We start from the raw sequence: 18861 nt of genomic DNA, 5'->3' as shown, positions 1-18861 counted from the left end.
CTGCTCGGTGATTAAGAGTGCAGGCCAGTCCGAACATCTACATGTTTTGATCTGACAAATCATAAATGGACATTACCACGGATGCAGCTATTCAACTTCTATGGAAAAAGCAGCTACATGTTACTCTGACGCTGGGAACACAGAGGTAGGTTGGATTACAAGGTGTGTGTAAAGCACTGAATGTGCGGTTCCAATAATGCCCTGGACACTGCCACTTCCATATTACTGTATTATCATTCCTAGCAATGCCATCGTTCACAGTCTGATTGGCTTCTGGCTGCCCTGTTGTCACAAGACAGCTTTTCTTCAACTGAGTTAGTTCTGAATCTCGTCATGTTTTAAACTCCTGACACCTTTAGCCGTTAGCCTTACCAGCATGCCAATAATGACATCAAACCTGGAGGACTAGCATTAGCAGTTAGCACCAAAGACATTAGAGCGCAAGCACGTAGTGTAGTGTAGTAAAGTGGAGTGCGCAATGGAGCAGAAAGTCAGACATGTTAGTAAGCAAGCGAGCTGGATGTGGCAAAGCGCATGGCGGGGTACAACATATTTGGGTTTTTCAATAGGACAATGCTTCAATTCACAATGCCCGCCCAACAATGGACTTCTAAGCCATTGACAACATTTGGGGATGGATGGCAGGGTAAATTTACAAAAATGAACCTCAGTCCCAGACAGTGGATGCCCTCTGTGAAACCATCTTCACCACCTGGAGCAAAATATCCAATAGCCTCCTGGAAACACTGGCATAACGCATGCCCAAGGTTTTTGCGCTGATTAACAAGAATGACGCAGCTACTCATTACTGAGTACTTTTTTGAACATTTTATTTCTATTTTAGGGGGCTTTTGGGGTTTTTTTTAGCTATGGTCATAAACTGATGAACACCCACTTTCACTTTTATGGTTGTTTGTAATAATTTGTGTACTCATTCCAACTCATTCATTTTGCATTTTGAAGCTCTACTTAGAACAGTGGTTCTTAACCTGGGTTCAATCGAACCCTAGGGGTTCGGTGAGTCAGTCCCAGGGGTTCGGCGGAGCGTCCGCCACAGAGGTTAAGACCCATTGTCTCAATTTGTGATGACACGCCGCCACTTAGCCATCACTGGCTGCAGATAATCACATTACATTGCTTCCCTTGGCCAATCAGTGCTGCGAAGAATTTAGCTCATGGTGCGTTCCATTTGTACGTGGAAGTCGGAATTTCTGAGTTCCTAGTGGGAACGCCCTACTGAAACGCCCCCCGAAGTTGGAATGTTCAACTTGGAAGTCAGAGAATCCACACCACCCCTGAGTTAACAATCAATGATGGCTGCCTCGTGTGTAAACGGTAAATAATCAATGAATAATTTATAAACAATATTGCTATAGTGTAAAGTTTTTCGGACTTGGCAACTGGAACGCTTTTAACTCAGAGATCACCTCACTCTCATGCTGACTTCCCTGTTCCGAGTACAAACAAAACACATCATCAAGTAGTCAACGTGTAACTTATGTGGTAGCACGTCATGTGATTTCATTCTTAATATTTTAATCCATCCAACTAACTATGTGGAGCAAAAAAAAAAAGTGGTCGGACGAATATGTACAGCATGGATTCACACGTATCACGGACCATGATGGTAGTCAGCGTCCTGTCTCCGTCATTTTGTGCACCAGTAAACAAACATAGACCTATGTCTTGAATTTGAAAAAAAATGTATATTTTATTTTTCACTAAAGAAGGGTTTGGTGAAATTGGTGGGGTTCGGTACCTCCAACAAGATTAAGAACCACTGACTTAGAACCTCCTTAAGATCCATCCATGCATTTTCTATGCCGCTTATCCTCATTAGGGTCGTGGGGGTATGCTGGAGCCTATGCCAGCTGCCTGGTGAGGTACACCCTGGACTGGTCACCAGCCAATCACCATTAACACTCACATTCATACCTATGGACAATTTAGAGTGGCCAATTAACCTAACATGCATGTTTTTGGAATGTGGGAGGAAAACTCACGCACGCACGGGGAAAACATGCAAATGCCACACAGAGATGCCCAACAGAGATTCGAGCCCAGACCTTCCCGATCTCCTGACTGTGTGGCCAACATGCTAACCGCTAGGCCACCGTGCGGCCTGCCTGTAAAGCCTTCATGAAAAAACCTCCAAAAAGCGGCAACAACGCTCCATTTACATAATGTGACCTGCATATTAACCAAGACAGAGACATTGTTAGCAACATTGTTATATCCATGAACTCCATTACAGGGGCAGTGACACCTCCACACCTCACTGGCTAGCTACTAGCCAACTAGTGACGAGTTTCACCACACACTCGCTCCCAGCGTGTCAGCGCTGCGCTCACAATGCCTCAGACCACTACAAAGAAGGTAAGGCTACATATTTGAGCTGACACCACTGGTGCTGTGTTTTTATTTCTGCTTTTGAAAAAGTTAACGCCAGGTGTAGGCATTCGTTACTATATTGCTGTGTGAAACCGCTGAGGAAGGAAGTTTGGAATGTATGAATGGTAATGATTAAAAATGGTCAAATACGCAAAATGCTGTAAACATTACATCTTATTATGATTGTACCTATTACCACATGGTCACAGCATGTATATAAAGCCTTAAATCCTTGGTGGAGGTTTTTGGAAGTGTTTTTATAACAGTCTTTGTATGCGGCATAGGTGGATCTCAAAACGTGAAGTCATGAGCTGTCTCTTTTTATCTGTTTTTATATCTTTAGAACGCACAGAAAAGAGAACAACATGTGTTCATGTCTCACATAAGGATTGTAGATGATGGGCAGAATTCCAACAAAAGTGCAGTTTTCCTTTAATGAGAAGTGCTATACAGTGTGTCACATTCTTCACATACACATCACATAGAAACATCATATTTTAACTATGACATTCAATAACTTTGTACTATTTTCTTTCCCTTCATAAAAATGTAATTTGTACATTTTATCATGTACTGCTTTTTAGCCAAATTCTGATGAAACAAAAATATCACTGGTCGATAGGAGTTTGTTAATAGAAGAATACTGTGGACACTACAGTAGTGTACAGTATTTAAAACAAAGTTTGCTTTTATTATGGCCATTTGAAGAAACTTCATGATATATTGTGTGGGACTACACTTTGAGTCTTGGCCACTGTCCCATGTGTTTGCAACTGCCAGTGTTATAAATCTACAACCTTTTTATGACACATACTTGTCGTTGTTTTTTGGAAACTTGTAAAATGGGAAATCTGGTCTTTAGGACTGTCTATTTGAGCAATTAATTGCTGAGCAGTGTACCATGACGTCTTTAAACTGCACTGTATGGGGATCCTGCCTACTAACGTGGCGGCCAAACCCGCCCATGTTGTACTACAGAAGTAGTATCTGAGAAAACAATCTTGTGCATTGGACTCAAATTGATTGACAAGTTTTATGTGACCTTGACACTTGACATGTCTTGAGGACCGAAACAGGAAGTGAGCAGCGCCCTCTTGTGGTTGAAAATGACTTGAGTTGAAGACGGCAGATGTTCTCTTAGCTGTCGGCACCGTGCGCAACGTGTGTGTTTCCAGCTGTTTCTGTGTGTTTATTCTACACACGCACACAGGCACGCACACACACACACACACCCACACACAAGGTCATGTGGATGTTGATCCAAATGGTCCATCAGTTGAAATTGTGCTGGGAAAATAAACTGTGGAAGTGCTGATTATTCCTCACCTGACAGCTGTGTGTGTGTGTGAATGTGGATGTTGAACTTGGTCATCTTCAGGACTCCATCTATCTTCTTCTTCTTCTTCCCCTTTGCGAGCTCAGTTCTTTGGGGAAAACACCAAAGTGTATTGTGACATACTGAAGCAGATCATGATGCCCTGCCTTCGTAAACTGATCCACGGAACAGTATTCCAACATGATGAGGACACCAAACACACCTCCAAAATGACCACTGCTTTGCTAAAGAATCTGAGAGTAAAGGTGGTGGATCTAAACTTTTTTTTAGCATCTGTGGAGCATCCTCAAATGGAAGGTGGTGGCGTGCATGGTGTCTAACATCCACCAGCTCCATGATGTCGTCCTTGAGGCCTGAAAGAGGCAACCTGTGACGTTCTAATAAATTGATGCCCAAGAGAGTTAAGACAGTGTTGGAAAAAAATGCTATCCTTGCTAAATAGAAAAACTTTGGACATTTTCATATGGTCACTTTTGTTTCTCGCGGTTTAGACATTAATGGCTGTGTGTCAAGTTATTATGAGGGGACAGTAACCTTCCAAGCTGCATTGACTACTTTACATAGTGTCAAAGTGTCATTGCTCTAGTGTTGTCCCATGAAGAGTTAAAATCAAGTCACTTTTTATTGCAAATGTTGATCGTCAAGCTAGCAAGAGGGTTTGGAGGAGGAGGGGCGAGCCTCTCACATTTTTATGGGCGTATCTATTACTTGTGGATTTTTGCCATTCGCTGGTGGTCTTGGAATGTATAGTTTATTTGGTTTATTTATATCTTTCCAGGGCCGCATGGTGGTCTAGTGGTTAGCATGTTGCCCACACAGTCACAGTCTGGAGATCGGGAAGACCTGGGTTTGATTCTCCCTTGGGCATCTTTGTGTGGAGATTGCATGTTCTCCTCGTGCGTGCGTTCGTGGGTTTTCTCCGGGTACTCCTGTTTCCTCCCACATTCCAAAAACATGCATGTTAGCTTAATTGGAGACTCTAAATTGTCCATAGGTGTGAATGGTTGTTTGTCTTTATGGGCCCTGCGATTGGCTGGCGACCAGTCCAGGTTGTACCCCGCCTGTTGCCCGAAGTCAGCTGGGATAGGCTCCAGCGACCCTAATGAGGAGAAGTGGCATAGAAAATGGATGGATGGATTTTTTTTCAAACCAAAACTGATAATTTTCTGCTTCTCAAGACTGCTACTGATATGATAACGGATAAGTTATTTAGAGCTATTATTTAAAAAAAAAAATTATTTAACTGTAATTTGTGCACTCCTGGAAGTAAGAAACTAAAAGGAGGATTAGACAAGCTGCACCTGTAGATTTGAGAACGCTGGCTTGTCATTGCCGTGTGTACAGGCAATACGAAAACGATGACGTCACCGACTCACTGCCGTCTCGTCGCCTTCATATGACCAGAGGTGAGCTTTGATGACAAACCAACATAATATCTGAATATTTCGACGGACATGACTAACCTCAGTCGACATTCTCCTAATATTTTGTTGTCTTACACTCCATAATGACTCGCAGAAGTCCACTTGAAAAGCCGAAGACAACGGACTTATGCGCATGCGTCCTTTATTCTATGGTTTGGTTTGTTCAGAGCGCCACACGTAGGTGTGCTTGTGTATTACTTTGTTTTCACTCAGTGATTCGTCCCCATCTGGATGCAGCAATTTATTAATCTGGCAAAGTATGGATGCAAATTTATTTCAACCTACCAAAAAAAAAAAAATCTCAGCAACGTTCCTGTGTGGACAGGGCCTCAGTCGTTGGAAACTAGCTTTGAAAGTCATCTCTTACTCGTCAGCTGGCGTGACTGGAATTGTGGGTTAGCAGAGCATGCTAGTGCAACTCAGGCACTCAAATGAGTGCGTTCACAATGTCTTTCTTAACACAAGAATGGGCATTAAAGTTTGTTGATGTGCCGATTTCGGACGCAGGCAGGTAGGGACCGTGGTACGCGTGCACAACATCGTTGGTGCTGTTGTGGTAACACTGGCAGCGCACAACACTGACAAGATGCATGGTTTTAGTAACAGAAGCAACACGTCCACTTTAGTGTAAAATGCAAATCATTCAATAACTCGTACTTTCATAAGCAGTCATTGCATAGATGCTTAACAGTTACAAACCAGTGCACAACAGTTTTTAGTAGAACACGTTTCTTCATTTAGTCCAGGGGTGTCCAAAGTGCGGTCTAGGGGCCATTGGTGGCAAAACCGGGGAAATCGAGCTAAAGGCACAATTTAAAGAGAAAAATGTTGACGCTGTTAACAAATAACACAAATCTTTGTCTGTAATTATACTGTATGTTGACGCTTTTCATTCAAGAAAGAAGAAAACAAACAAACAAACAATATTAAAACAATATGACATAAACACAAACACTCTTCAAACCAGAATGAAAGGGAGCAGAAAGAAGACAAGTCTTATTATCTCTGCCCCCTTTTCAGCCACAAACAAGGTCGTATTTAAAAACAACAATACAAACAAAAAATATACATATAGCAGCCAGCCACGCACATGGTTACGCTGATGCTCGCCTTAGCCCAGTAAGACACGCCACAGCACAGGTAATCTTGCCTCATTAGGTAGTTTTTTAAAAATTATGGGTTATCTGAACTTTTTTTAATGTTATCGGTATGACGTCATAATTCCTCATATCGGCCCTGTAATTATCGGTCCGTAACGTGCTCCCCAGGATACAATACATATACTGTTGGTATATACATATACGTACTGTACATATATATGTGGTCTATCTACGTGGTCCATACTGTTGGTGTCCATCTGCATGTCTAACGTATTTATAGACGTGTATGGAGCAGCCAGCAGCTCCCTCACCTCCATCTGTCAACCCACCACCACCACCACGCATGATTGACAGCCACTCTCAGGTGCAGGCAAAGTGTGAAGGAGGGGGTGGAGTCAAAAAGAGAAGGAGCGACAACCTAAACAATCAGCAAACACACGCTGACCAATCAAAACATAGACAACAAATGAAGTGTTGTTTTTATTCACCACATGAAATCACTGATGAAAGTTCTAAAGATGACACGAGACATCATGAGAAACATGACGTGACCTAATGGGACATATGACGAGACATGATGAAACATGATTAGACATATGACATCAGACACAATGAGATATGCTGACACATATGACATGAGACACGATGAGACATGATTAGACATATGACAGACACAACGAGACATTCTGAGACATATGACACGATGAAACATGATTACACATATGACATTAGACACAATGACACATGATGAAACATGACATGAGACATAATTAGGCGTATGACATGATACATGAGACATGATGAGACATATGACATTAGACACAATGAGACATGATGAAACATGACATGAGACATAATTAGGCGTATGACGAGACATAATTAGGCGTATGACATGATACATGTGACATGAGACATGATTAGACATATGACATGAGACACAATGAGACATGATGAGGCATATGACATGATGAAACATGGTGAGACATATGACATTAGACACAATGAGACATGATGAACCATGGCATGAGACATAATTAGGCGTATAACATGATACATGTTACATGAGACATGATTAGACATTTGACATGAGACACAATGAGACATGATGAGACATATGACATGAGACATGACGAAATACGATTAGACGTATGACATTAGACACAGTGAGACATGACATGAGACGTGATTAGACGTATGACATGAGACATAATTAGACATATGACATCAAACACAATGAGATATGCTGGCACATATGACATGAAACATGAAGAAACATGATTAGACATATGACAGACACAATGAGACATGAGAAGACATGATTAGACATGAGACATGATGAGACATATGATATGAGACATGAGGAGACATGATTAGTCATGACGAGATACAACAATAAATGATAACACATAGGACATATGACACGAGACATGAAGAAACATGATTAGACATATGACATGAGACATGGCATGAGGCATTAGTCGACATATGAGATGAGACATGATTAGGCAATGACGAGACATTTCATGCTTTAAATAGGGCACGCAAAGACGCTGGCTGTAATGCCAACCTTAACAAGTGAGGGCAGTAATGAGCCTGAAAGTATGCAGTCTGAAGACAGAAGAAGAGAAGAAGAGCAGTCAAGAGCGGTAATGAAGGTTGGTTGTAGGTTCAAGCTTCATTAAATTAAATAAGAGGACACAATTTTTAAAAAACTTGACTGTAAGCCTCACTACAACCTCCTGTCCCATGTTCCCTCCAGTTTCCAGGTGTCTGAGCATACACACAAACAACCTCAGCATTCCTTGGACCTCCGTGAACGCCATCAGACTTGGACACTTTATTATCGCACTTGTCCAAAACCTAAGAACTTGATATTGTCCAACTTCCAGTCTGTCATATTTTGTATAGGTTCAAACAAACGACAAGGCGTATTTCACAATGTAGCTTTTTTTATTGTCAAGTTCCACATCAGAAAATGCAAGCTGTGGAACTGTCTCATACAGTTAACAATGTGAATATTGTAGAAACCCCTAGTTTATATGAAAATGTTCATTTCTTTTCTTGTTTACCATTTATTTTTTTTATTACGTATACTCGTGGTCTCCAACATTCTTTCTTGTGAGCTACTTTCACAAAATGAAAATGGCCAAGACCTACTCATTTTTGTAATTGATTTTCATAGCTTATTTCGACCCAAACAAACCCAACATCCTTGTTTTACCACAACATTAACAAAATGCTCCACAACTCACATTTTGTATTTCAGAATGCATTTCTTTCTAGTGTTCTCACATTATTAACTGGAAACCTGAATGAAAAGCAGGCTTGGGGGGTCTTCCTGGTGCCTGGGGCACCGCGTTGGTGACCCCTGATGTATACTTTCATTTTCTTACTTTCACTTTCTGCTTTGTAGCAGACTGTTCTGGCACTATTTGAAATTGATGCCATATTTGTTGTATATGTTTGCTTTTATCTAAATTACAAAAATTCTGATGAAAAAAATCAATCACAAACAACTACCTTCTGGTCCATTCGGCAACAAACACTTCCTGTGTCCGGTAAGTCCTGCTATCAAAATAACAGCACGGCAGTAAAACATGCACGGATACGCCACACATTCAGTCCACACTTTTCCCTCTGAAAACACGCTTGCGACTTTGGCTGGGCAGCATGTTTTTCAGCGCAGCCCTTTCTCATTCGAAACAGAAAAAAAAATCTCACCCAGTTTCACCTCTTGTTCTTCTGTTCACACATACCCCAACAGCCAGTCCACCTTAAGAGAACCGCTTTTTTAAACTTTGGCTTGGTGAGTGGCTGTGGCACTGCCTGTTCGTTTTGCCATAATAAAAATAAATGAGGGACACCGTGTTTAGACCATGTTTTAGACTAATATAAATACTGGAGGTCATTGTCTTCATGCTATTTTGTAGTCATTTGTCGTAAAAAATAGATACATCATGTCGGAACTGAACAGTTCTAAAAAGTGTCTAAGTAAATAATTTCCGGTGAGACCTCTGTGATAACCTCACTCATAAAGCTGGACACACTACATGTTTATGATAAACAACACACAGCTAGCGTTTAGAGGACAAGACATGATTATTATAATGACAACAAGACAGCATGGTTGTTAAGTGACACTTAAGTGACACTTGACAGAAATATTAATACTACTACGTTAGCACGTACCCCATGAACGTGATACTTGTAGCTTCCCGAACGCGATCTCCGAACTAACGGCATTGTTTGTTTGTTTTAAAGACAAAATGTCACTGTGGAAAAAAACTCACACTTGGAGTCCGAAGACCAGAAGCTAGGCGGATAACTCCAGCTAGCTAGAACACCAATGTCAAAAGTGACAGCCAGTAAACAAAGATGCCGGAAAATTCTAACAACGAGTTTGATTGGCGAGCAAACAGACACACTGGCATCGACTGGCTTAGCCTGTGACAAGCTGTTGTCAATGGACCTGACATTTTACAGTTTTTATTCTCAAGGTAAAAAGGGACAAAGTGTGTTCCTTGTCAGCGATTCTGTTTTCCAAGGGACTGTTGGCAACCCTAGTTAGCAAGCAGCATTTAGCTCTCTTAACTCCACTGCACCATTAGCTACGCACTAACCTGCAGAACAGCGTCACGTACTATGTATGCATAACACTCTATTAATGACATTGATTGGCTGTATGAATAAATACATGTGAACCAGATCTTACCATTGGCTGGACAGTGAATACATTGCTCCTGTCTGACGTGATAGCCAGCCTAGCATAATGTTGTGTATTGTGTGCAAAGTGTATATTATGGTTATTGCACTGTTTTGGTTTTAGCACTGGACATTGACTTTGATATATATTTCATATAGGTTAACATTTTTCTTTACAATTGTATGTGCACGCTCACTGTGTGTCAAAGTCACCACGGCGGCCATCTTGATGACAAATGCTAAACACCACACACAGGTGTACACCCATCATCATACTGAACATTATACATACATCAGTCAATCTATCAATAAGTGGAGCTGTTAGAATGAAATAAAAAAGAAAGTTGAATGAAAGAATGTGTTCTTTCATGGCTAAGTTGTGACTCCGCCCCCTATGCAGCAGCAGCAGCATTATCAAATGTCCCGCGCCGCCATGACTTCCTGTCAGCGTGTTTGAGCAGCATTGCCGTTCTGGAGCGGCGCCCCGCCGGGTCCAACGCAGGCGGTGTCAAAGTAGGCCGTCAGCAGCGGTGTTCTTTTGTTCGGTGAAAAGTCTCATTATTGTGCTGCTGAAACATGTCAGCACTAACGCTAACTGGCACAAAAGCTCCAAACACGGCAGCGTTGATGGAATAGAAGCGTAAAAGCAGCGTTAAACTGCATGACAGCTTAAAGCGGCAACTGTAAAGTGACTCGTTTACTAGTGCCGCCACACGGACATCAAGTGGCGCTAATGTGACTCCACCATTAGGATACAAGTTAAATGTCTTGTTTGGACTTTTTGGTCACTTTATCAGACTTAACGTGACGAGAGCGTATCTTCTCTCTGATTGGCTGACACCGTCCACCTTTGCGAACAGGAAATGAAACTCTCTGAAAGACGCGAGGCTGCAGGGACAAAATCACACGCCACAGTTGGCGCTCTCTTTCACAGCTGTTGGCACTGGCAGCCAGCTGGCGGCTCAACAATCGACTGCGGCGCGTCAATCAGGCGAGCGGTGGCGAGCAGCAGCGCGCTCGAAGCCACGTGTTCTGGCGGCGGAGGGTCCACAGATCCGAACGCCGCTTTGCAGTTTGCAACCTGCCAAAAGGCGGCAAAAAACGGCTTTGTTCTTCTTTGGATTGACGCGTCCTTCGGGCTTGCGACGGCCATGTTGGCGGCAGCTGTGTTGGCTAACTTGTTGAAGAAGTTGTCTCCAAGCGGCCATGTTCCCTCGAACAGGAAGTCGCTTCTGCCATGGACTTAGGCCTGGCCTCCGTGAGGTCGTGCTGTCCTTTCGTCATTCTCTTGCTGTGGTTGGACAAGAGTGGTCTTTGACCCCCGACCCAGCAAGACAGGAAGTGAGCGAGCAGAAAGCACTCTATTATTTTTGACATCACTATCATGGCGGACATCTTCATCATCTCTCTTCTCTCCCTCTACACTCCTCATCCTCCCCCCTGACCCCCTTCCCGGTCGGGGGTCTGTTTTGTGTCCCCCCCCCCCTCGGTGGGAACAGCTCTGTGTTTGTGGGCCAATAGGTCCAATTCAAGCGAGTCCTTTGTGGAAGGACCAGCGCCACAAAGCCTAATGGGAAGCCACCCCCCCAACTCCCCCCTGCTGCCCATCAACGTTTGTCTATCCCCCTGGCCCCCCACCCCTCCCACTCAGGCCCTCTAAGTTTGTTTAAGACATTGAGAGTGCAAAGAAAAGACAGAAAGAGAGAAAGAGTGCGGCCATTAAGGTAATTATATAGAGCCAACGTTCCCGTGAGGGCTCTTAATCGACCTTAATGTTTGTCTAATTGGGGTGGGGGGGGTGCTAAGGGAGAGTGGGGTGCTTTTTCAGGGGGTGAATGTCCTCTTCCTCTCAGGACAAGAACAACTTTGAGTCCTCTTGTCTTGGCCGTTCACACCTTCTCACAATAGCTGTCACCTCCAGCGCTCTCACATTACCCCCCCATACCCTCCTCACCGCCCCCAATAACCTCACCCTCCAGCTCCGCCCGATGATGGCCTCCGTGTCTCCCACTCACGCTGCTGTTGAAGGTAGCGTCCAGATGGCGTCCTGCTAGCTTGATGTTGACATTTTCCTCAGATTTTGGATCAACATTTGCAATAAAAGTGGTGGTAAATATTAGATTAGATTCAGCAACATAACCCTCCTCATCTCTGCTCAATTGCCGTTGTTCCCTCGGCACAATCCAAGTTTAATCCTGAAATATGCCTTACACACTGATTAAAAGACATTGAAAGTTTCAAATGTATACAGTAGGTACTCATCACTAATGAATGATAATGCAAGATGATCCATGAACAGTTGGAATCAGAGTCACAGTCACACCCACACACACAACTATGGTGTGTTCAAGGACCGCCAAACAGTGCAACATCTCAACACTTGAAAAAAAAAACATAAGCAGCGATGCATAAAAACATAGACATCTAAAAATGGCACGTACTGATCGCGTGTTTATAAATTATTACCGACTTAGGGTGAATGAGATGTGTTTTCTGTGGGAAAGCGGCCTATTTTTGGAGAAACAAATTTTTTGGGACCAAAAATCAGCGAATTTGCAGGGCCGTGAATGCTGGATCATGAATGTGTAGGGATCCACTGTATATAATACAACAAAATAAGACAAAGTAACAATATGAACAAGATAATACAATGATTCCCTTTTATTGCATACAATTGTTTGAGCAAAATGAGGTCAATAGTTCAAAATAAGTAAAGAAAAGCAAAAATTACAGTTGGCTCTCATTCAAATCCTTCAAAGTCCTCCTGTGGCCAACAGCTTATTCCCTGACTTTGTAAACAATATGACAACAGTGTCCAGTCCAGGGTGTACCCCGCCTCTTATCGGAAGTCAGCTGGGATCGGCTCCAGCATACCCCCGTGAGCCGAGTGAGGATAACCGGCATAGAAGATGGATGGATGGATGTCAACAGTGTAACAATATCAACAACACACCAAAAAAACTATATTTATTTGTAAAAGAAACATCTTATCACGCTAGTATCACTCCAACACAGATACACACTTCATATTGATAGAATAGTATTTGAATCGATATGCCTACCCTGAGCTGCTCATTTGCATATTTAAACACAAACACCTATTTTCGTATGGTAATGAGCAACACAGGCTGGAAAACTGATGGGCGATCTTCGCCCATGAGGACGTTTGCGCCAGGGGTGGGAGGGATGGGGGGGCAAAAGCGGACACAAAGATGATTTCATTTCCAGCCGCCATTCCCATGGAGGCGCGGCGAGGACAACCGGGCGGCGAGGAAGACGAGAGGAATGACAGCACGACAAATAACCTTCCTCACTTTCTGCCCACAAATTGAAGGCGGGATAAAAAGGCTCCTGTGTGTCCTGCGGCCAAATGAGACACCTGTCCAAACCTCTAAAGACCTTTTGTGTCTTTCACAGTTTCTTTGCGCCGCCTTCTAATTGGGCCGCGCGGCCTCGTCCTAGCCTGCTAGCGCTAGCTAAAGGAGGCGGGCGGGGGCGCTGAATAGAAACGTGATTGTGTTGCTGTCAAGCGCTCCCACATGAACTCGCCTTTTCTTCCCGCACCCGGACGGCGAGGAGAAGTGTGAAGGTGGGGGGGGGGGGGTGTGGGGACGAGGAAGGGGCGAGAGAGACACACTTCATTTGTCATCCAGCGGCCTGATTGGAGTGGCGAAGCCAATTCACATCTCGAGTGGCGTTCCCATCACACGACCTCCCCCCCACCACCAGCCGCCCAGCCCCCCTCGCCCCCTGGCTCCTGCCAATCAACCGCGGCGGCTACAGACGGCCATGTTTGGAGCTGAGAGGCTCATCGTAGCCGACGGAGGCGGTAATGACTCCCTCAGCCGGAGGGAGGGGGGGGGAAGGTCCACAGAGAAGGTTTGGGAGAACTTTTCTTGGGTGAGTTTTTGCTAGCAGGTTGTCTCGTTTGTTTTGGGGGCGTGGCCACTGCATCTGACAGTCATTTCACATGATTGTGATTGCACCAGAGAGCTTGCTGATGTCTCAAATGGAATACTTGTGTCAGTACACTTCAGTAAGTATGCTATGTACGCTGTGTACTTAGTTGCTGAGTGTTGCTGAGGGCGGAGTCACAGCTTATTGCTGTCCCAGATGCATTACTGTCGTTGTACACTTGCCGGAAAAGACGATCACAATATTTACCTTCTTCTTCTTCTTCTCTCCTTTTTTAGGAGAGTTAGTTAGAGCTTAATCAATGAATCGATTATCCAATTAATCGACAACTATTTTGGTAAGCAATTAATCGATTTATTGAAAAATGTAACTATTCTGATTTCAGCCTGTCAAATGTGACTATTTTTTAAATTTCCTTAGTTATCCATGAAAGCAGACCTATTATCTTTGCGTTTCAGGCAAAACAAGATAGTTGCACACCTCAGCTTTGACTTTGGAAAAGAGCAATCAACATTTTTGCCTCTTTCTGATATCTTGCAAAGCAAACCACTGCAGAGATGGTGCGTAGAGCGTGCGTAAGAACAATCCCACACAAAGTATGGGATTTAGCCACTTGTTCTTGTGCGTAGGAAAATGTGTATGTGTATGTGTATGCACGACTCTTATTATGCGTACGCACAAAACCTAGTGGTACAACAGTGAAACTACAAATACCTAGGGCTGTGCCTGTCCAGCGCAGACCACATCATCTTGCTACATGCTTCACAATTTGACCATAACACAAGGTCACCAACCCTCTACCAGAGCAGACGAGCCGATGCCAAACGCAAAGCCTGCCCCTAAAGTTTATTTATTTGTTATTTCTTATTTATTTAGTGGTGATGCACATGTAGCAGTCTGTGCCAGTGACTTGTTGACTTGCAATAGAGTGCTTGTGATGTTTGTCAGTTGATTGTTTATACTTCTCTACTTCAATTTCGCTGTTGGAGAAATTCCTTTCCTTGCCTTCTTTGCTATGGGAGAGAGGAGAGGGTAAAGGTCCATTCATGCATTCTTTAAGGGATTGCTGCTAAGAGGAGGAAATTAGAAATGTATTTATTTTTTAATCTGATTAATCAAAAAAATAATCGACAGATTAATTGGTTATTAAAATAAGCGTTAGCTGCAGCCCTACAGTTAGTTCCTCCCCATCCTCCCAAGATGGCGGCTATCGAAGGTGGTAAGTCTTCATCACTGTGCACTCATCATTTCGACTGTCGTGAGCACAACATGCAGCGACTGCAAGTATGCATTTAGGCACCCAAAAGACTAAGCCTCATTCACACTGCAGATCAATTCAGATTTTTTTTCATATACCTGTATAGTATAACTGTATACCTGTTTTTTTATGACCTGTATCGGATTTTTTTCATGTCGGTGTGAACGGTATAATTTAGATTTTTCAAAGGCCAGGCCTCTTTCGTATGTGGATATAAATCTGATCTGTATCAGGTGCTACTGGTGTCTCAACGTTCCGGTCATGTATATCCGACTTATACGCCATTGGAAATGGACAGGTGCGACGAAAAATGGCAGATAAAGGTGCAGAAAACAGAGTTGGGAAAAGGTACTCACAGATGTAGGCAAAAGTTATTCTTATTATCCAAAAATTTTTAAAAAAATATGTGTCAGTGAAGCGGCTCACGTCCATGTCCCACCACTCCTGACTCTCCTGAGTCCTCACACACAAGCTCCTCAGAACAGATGTCTGTGCCCCACAAACGGCCATAGCGTGAGTCTTGCCCTCTTCCTTATTAATTTCCTACACAAAATAATTTGGTGAAGGAAATGTTGACTCTGGTTGCACAAAATCCATGAAATTGCCACAAATGCGGCAGGACTAAGACCACGAATCCAGTTTACTTCCTTTGTGTTTAGTGCGAATGTGCGTCACTTCCCGGACGCATTGCGTTCACATTACACAAATCACACAAATACAAATTGCTTTTTTTTTTTGGTAATGTGAATGACTACATAAAAAGATCAGATTTGAACAAAAATATGAATTGGCCATCATCCGCTGCAGTGTGAACATAGCCTAAGCAAGTAAGTATAAGTATGCAAGTGCCCCAGAGACACAGCCTTCCTGTTTGTGACACGAGTTGACGTTCTCCTTCTAGCTTTTATCGTTGTGATGGAATGTCAGGTCAAATCTTGTTCCATCGTGGAAGGTAGTGTGAGAGCCGCAACAGAGTCGGGACAATTAACGGTCATTTGTTTTGCTTTGATGTGTCTAAAGCAATTGTCGCTGTCAGTCAGGTGTTTGTGCAAGCAGACATTTGATGAGGTGATTGCGGGATAAATGTGGGATGGACTGCTATGGCTCTGTCCGTTTAAAGGCGTCGACTGATGATCCTCTTCAGGCCAGCGGAGGGCAGCGTTCTTCTCAGAGAGCTGGGAGGGATTGACCTTTGACCTCAGGCCATGGAGCTTCCGGCTTCCTGGGCTTTACTCCTTGCTTCCTTGCTCCCTCCCTTGAGCGCCGCTTCCTGGTCTCGGCAGGCCTCCTCCTCCAGCGGCGGTGGCGTAATGACTTTACGACTGTTTTTGTTCACGCTAAGTGCACTAAATATTTGGATGCTCCAAAGCAAAGCAGAATAATTGAAGGTGTGATTTGTGGCAGCTGGCGGCGAGTCTTCGGGCTGCCGGCGGCGTAATGAAAACAGCTAGCGAGCCGCCGTAAACAAAAGCAACTTGTTATGTCGCAAACCCCTCGCTGTGCCGCGCGGCGCCTGGGAAACAACACTCATTTCCTTGATGGCGTACTGCAATCATGGCGCCGCTTCGCCATGCCGAGCGCACCGCTGCTCATTAACGTGGAGAGACAGGGTGGCCCGTGGCGGGGAAGCAAGATGGCGTCCGGTGAGAATGACAGAAGGGGGAGGGGTCGAGAAAGAACTTTTAGTGTTACCCCCCTACCACCCCCCACTCCAAAGGATTCTTAATGTCTCGCAGTCCTGCACCTGTGCAGGCTGAACAGGGGAGGGAGGGGCCGCTCATGCCCTGAGAGGGGTCAAGAGTTGTGGTTGGGGGGTGAGAGGTCAAGAGGAAGCTCTTTCTGCCAATGGAAAGCTACTTATCATTCTCATCTAATGGAGCGGCCATCTGTCAATCAGGACCAATGGGGAGGGGCCAGCAGGTATCCCCATGCCGCCACCACTGTCCCCCGAGGGTCCGAGCGCCGAGAAAGATGGCTGAGGGGCGCGCGGCAGGTCGTGGGATTGTTTACGTCTTGGTGAACTCCCTCTGCATCCTCCAATCACACGCCGCAGTGAGGCCACTGGATCTGGTAGCCAGGATCGTCTTTATGATTGATTACCAATCAGCACGCCATACCTGTGTGTGTGTGTGTGTGTGTGTGTGTGTGTGTGTGTTTGTGTGTGTGTGTTAACTCGAAGACCTAACTTACATTTAGTAACTTTCCATGCTGTGATGTTTGTAGATGTTTAGTGGGTGCAATCTTATTGACATGAATGACTGATCCAGGGTGAGTGTGGGAACAAAACTTTGGGCTGTTTGTTGAGCCAACTCGACACATTCACTGATCACTGATCCTGCAATTACTGTGAAACACAATCTGCCATCTTTAGGCTGACCCCGCCTCCTCCAGCACAGACGCCACGCCCCCCCCGGTCCTCGTGGACCTCGGTCCTACAGGCCGCTACATCTCGCGTCTCCCAGCTCAGGCGGCTGCGTCCTCGCCGGTTTACTTCCTGCATGCCGGCGGAGTGTACTCGCCGCTAACGACGTCTGGGAAAAGCTGTCCCGGTCTTTCCCAGACTTACGAGGGGTGTGCTGCTGCTGTGGCGGCGTGGCCCGCAACCACGGTGGCTCCCCAGGGAGGGTGTGGAGGCGTTGGCAGGAGCAGGTGGAGCGTGGGAAAAGAGTGCGCCCACAAAAGGCCAACGTATGCATTTTAAGCGTGACCTCGCAGGAAGTGAAATGTTGATCTCAACAGTCAGGGTCGTTTTTGTATTCTCGCCAAAAAGCGCAATGTCCTTTCATCAAACTATTAACAGACACAATCTCCGGGAAGTAGGCGGCAGTGAGCTGATTGCAGAAAGTTCGGCCCCTCACCATCGATGGCTGAATGGCGGTAATCATTTGTCTGATTTGATGCAAGGAGGCGTCTTGATTAAAGCTGATTTGGATGATGCCCCCACTCCCTTGAACCCCCCGCCTTCCCCAGTAACACCAGTATCACCATCAAACTTCTCCCCCACTCTGAAACCAAAACATGTCCTTGTCCCTGTGCCTCGCCTGCTTCATGCATCTCACGATGACGGTTGGAGGCCCCTCCCCCCCCTCCATCAGCTCCAATCAGTGACCACCGTGGCGGCGCTTGGCACCATCCCGTGAGCAGGAAGCAGTGTGGGATCAAGATGGCGGACAGAGACGCGTCATGTCAACACATCCAAAAGGTTCTAGAAGGTGCTCATCTTTGGAAGTCTGAAGTTGGACATTTGGACACGTGTCTCGTCGCCATAGAGATGAGACGTCTCATTGCCTGAGCTCAGGGAGGAGCTATTATGATCATTATGGTCTGCCTCATCAAGGTGGGCCTCATAGAGCTCATCCTCACGCCGCTCGCTTCACTTCCTGCCGGAGGACAACATGGCCGCCATCTGTTGTCTCATTAGACGCCATCGCTGATTGCCTGTCTCACCTCCGGGGTCGCACAGGAGGGGGAGTGGTGCCATGATTACAGTCGCCAAGACGACAATCCAGCAGCAGCGATGGCGAGTGGCAACTAGGACGTGAGCGTGTGATTGACAGCTTAAAGGAAAGATTGACATTCATTGATGAACGTTCATGTTTTTAATCAATTAAAAAGCGTTTTTGCTGGCTGCTGTTTACTTCCTGAACGCCACTTTAACGCCGCTCACAAACCTCCCAGTTGACGCTATTATCCCAGCGGGCAGCCGGTTTCCCGCCCTCGCCTCGTGCACATGTG

General features: G+C 44.9%; 1 long non-coding RNA gene across 1 annotated transcript in view; it reads left to right on the top strand.

Annotated features, from left to right (window-relative positions):
* Positions 1-2366, top strand: part of LOC129192766 (uncharacterized) — a 30995-nt gene extending 28629 nt beyond the window's left edge. Inside the window, exon 4 of the long non-coding RNA XR_008573487.1 lies at positions 2255-2366. This is a non-coding gene — a long non-coding RNA (uncharacterized LOC129192766). The remainder of the gene's footprint in view (positions 1-2254) is intronic.
* Positions 2367-18861: the final 16495 nt, after the last annotated feature.

This window comes from Dunckerocampus dactyliophorus, chromosome 13, assembly GCF_027744805.1.
Source record: "Dunckerocampus dactyliophorus isolate RoL2022-P2 chromosome 13, RoL_Ddac_1.1, whole genome shotgun sequence".
NCBI lineage: Eukaryota > Metazoa > Chordata > Actinopteri > Syngnathiformes > Syngnathidae > Dunckerocampus > Dunckerocampus dactyliophorus.
The sequence above is the reverse complement of the archived record's forward strand: the minus strand, read 5'-3'. Positions and strand labels throughout refer to the sequence as shown.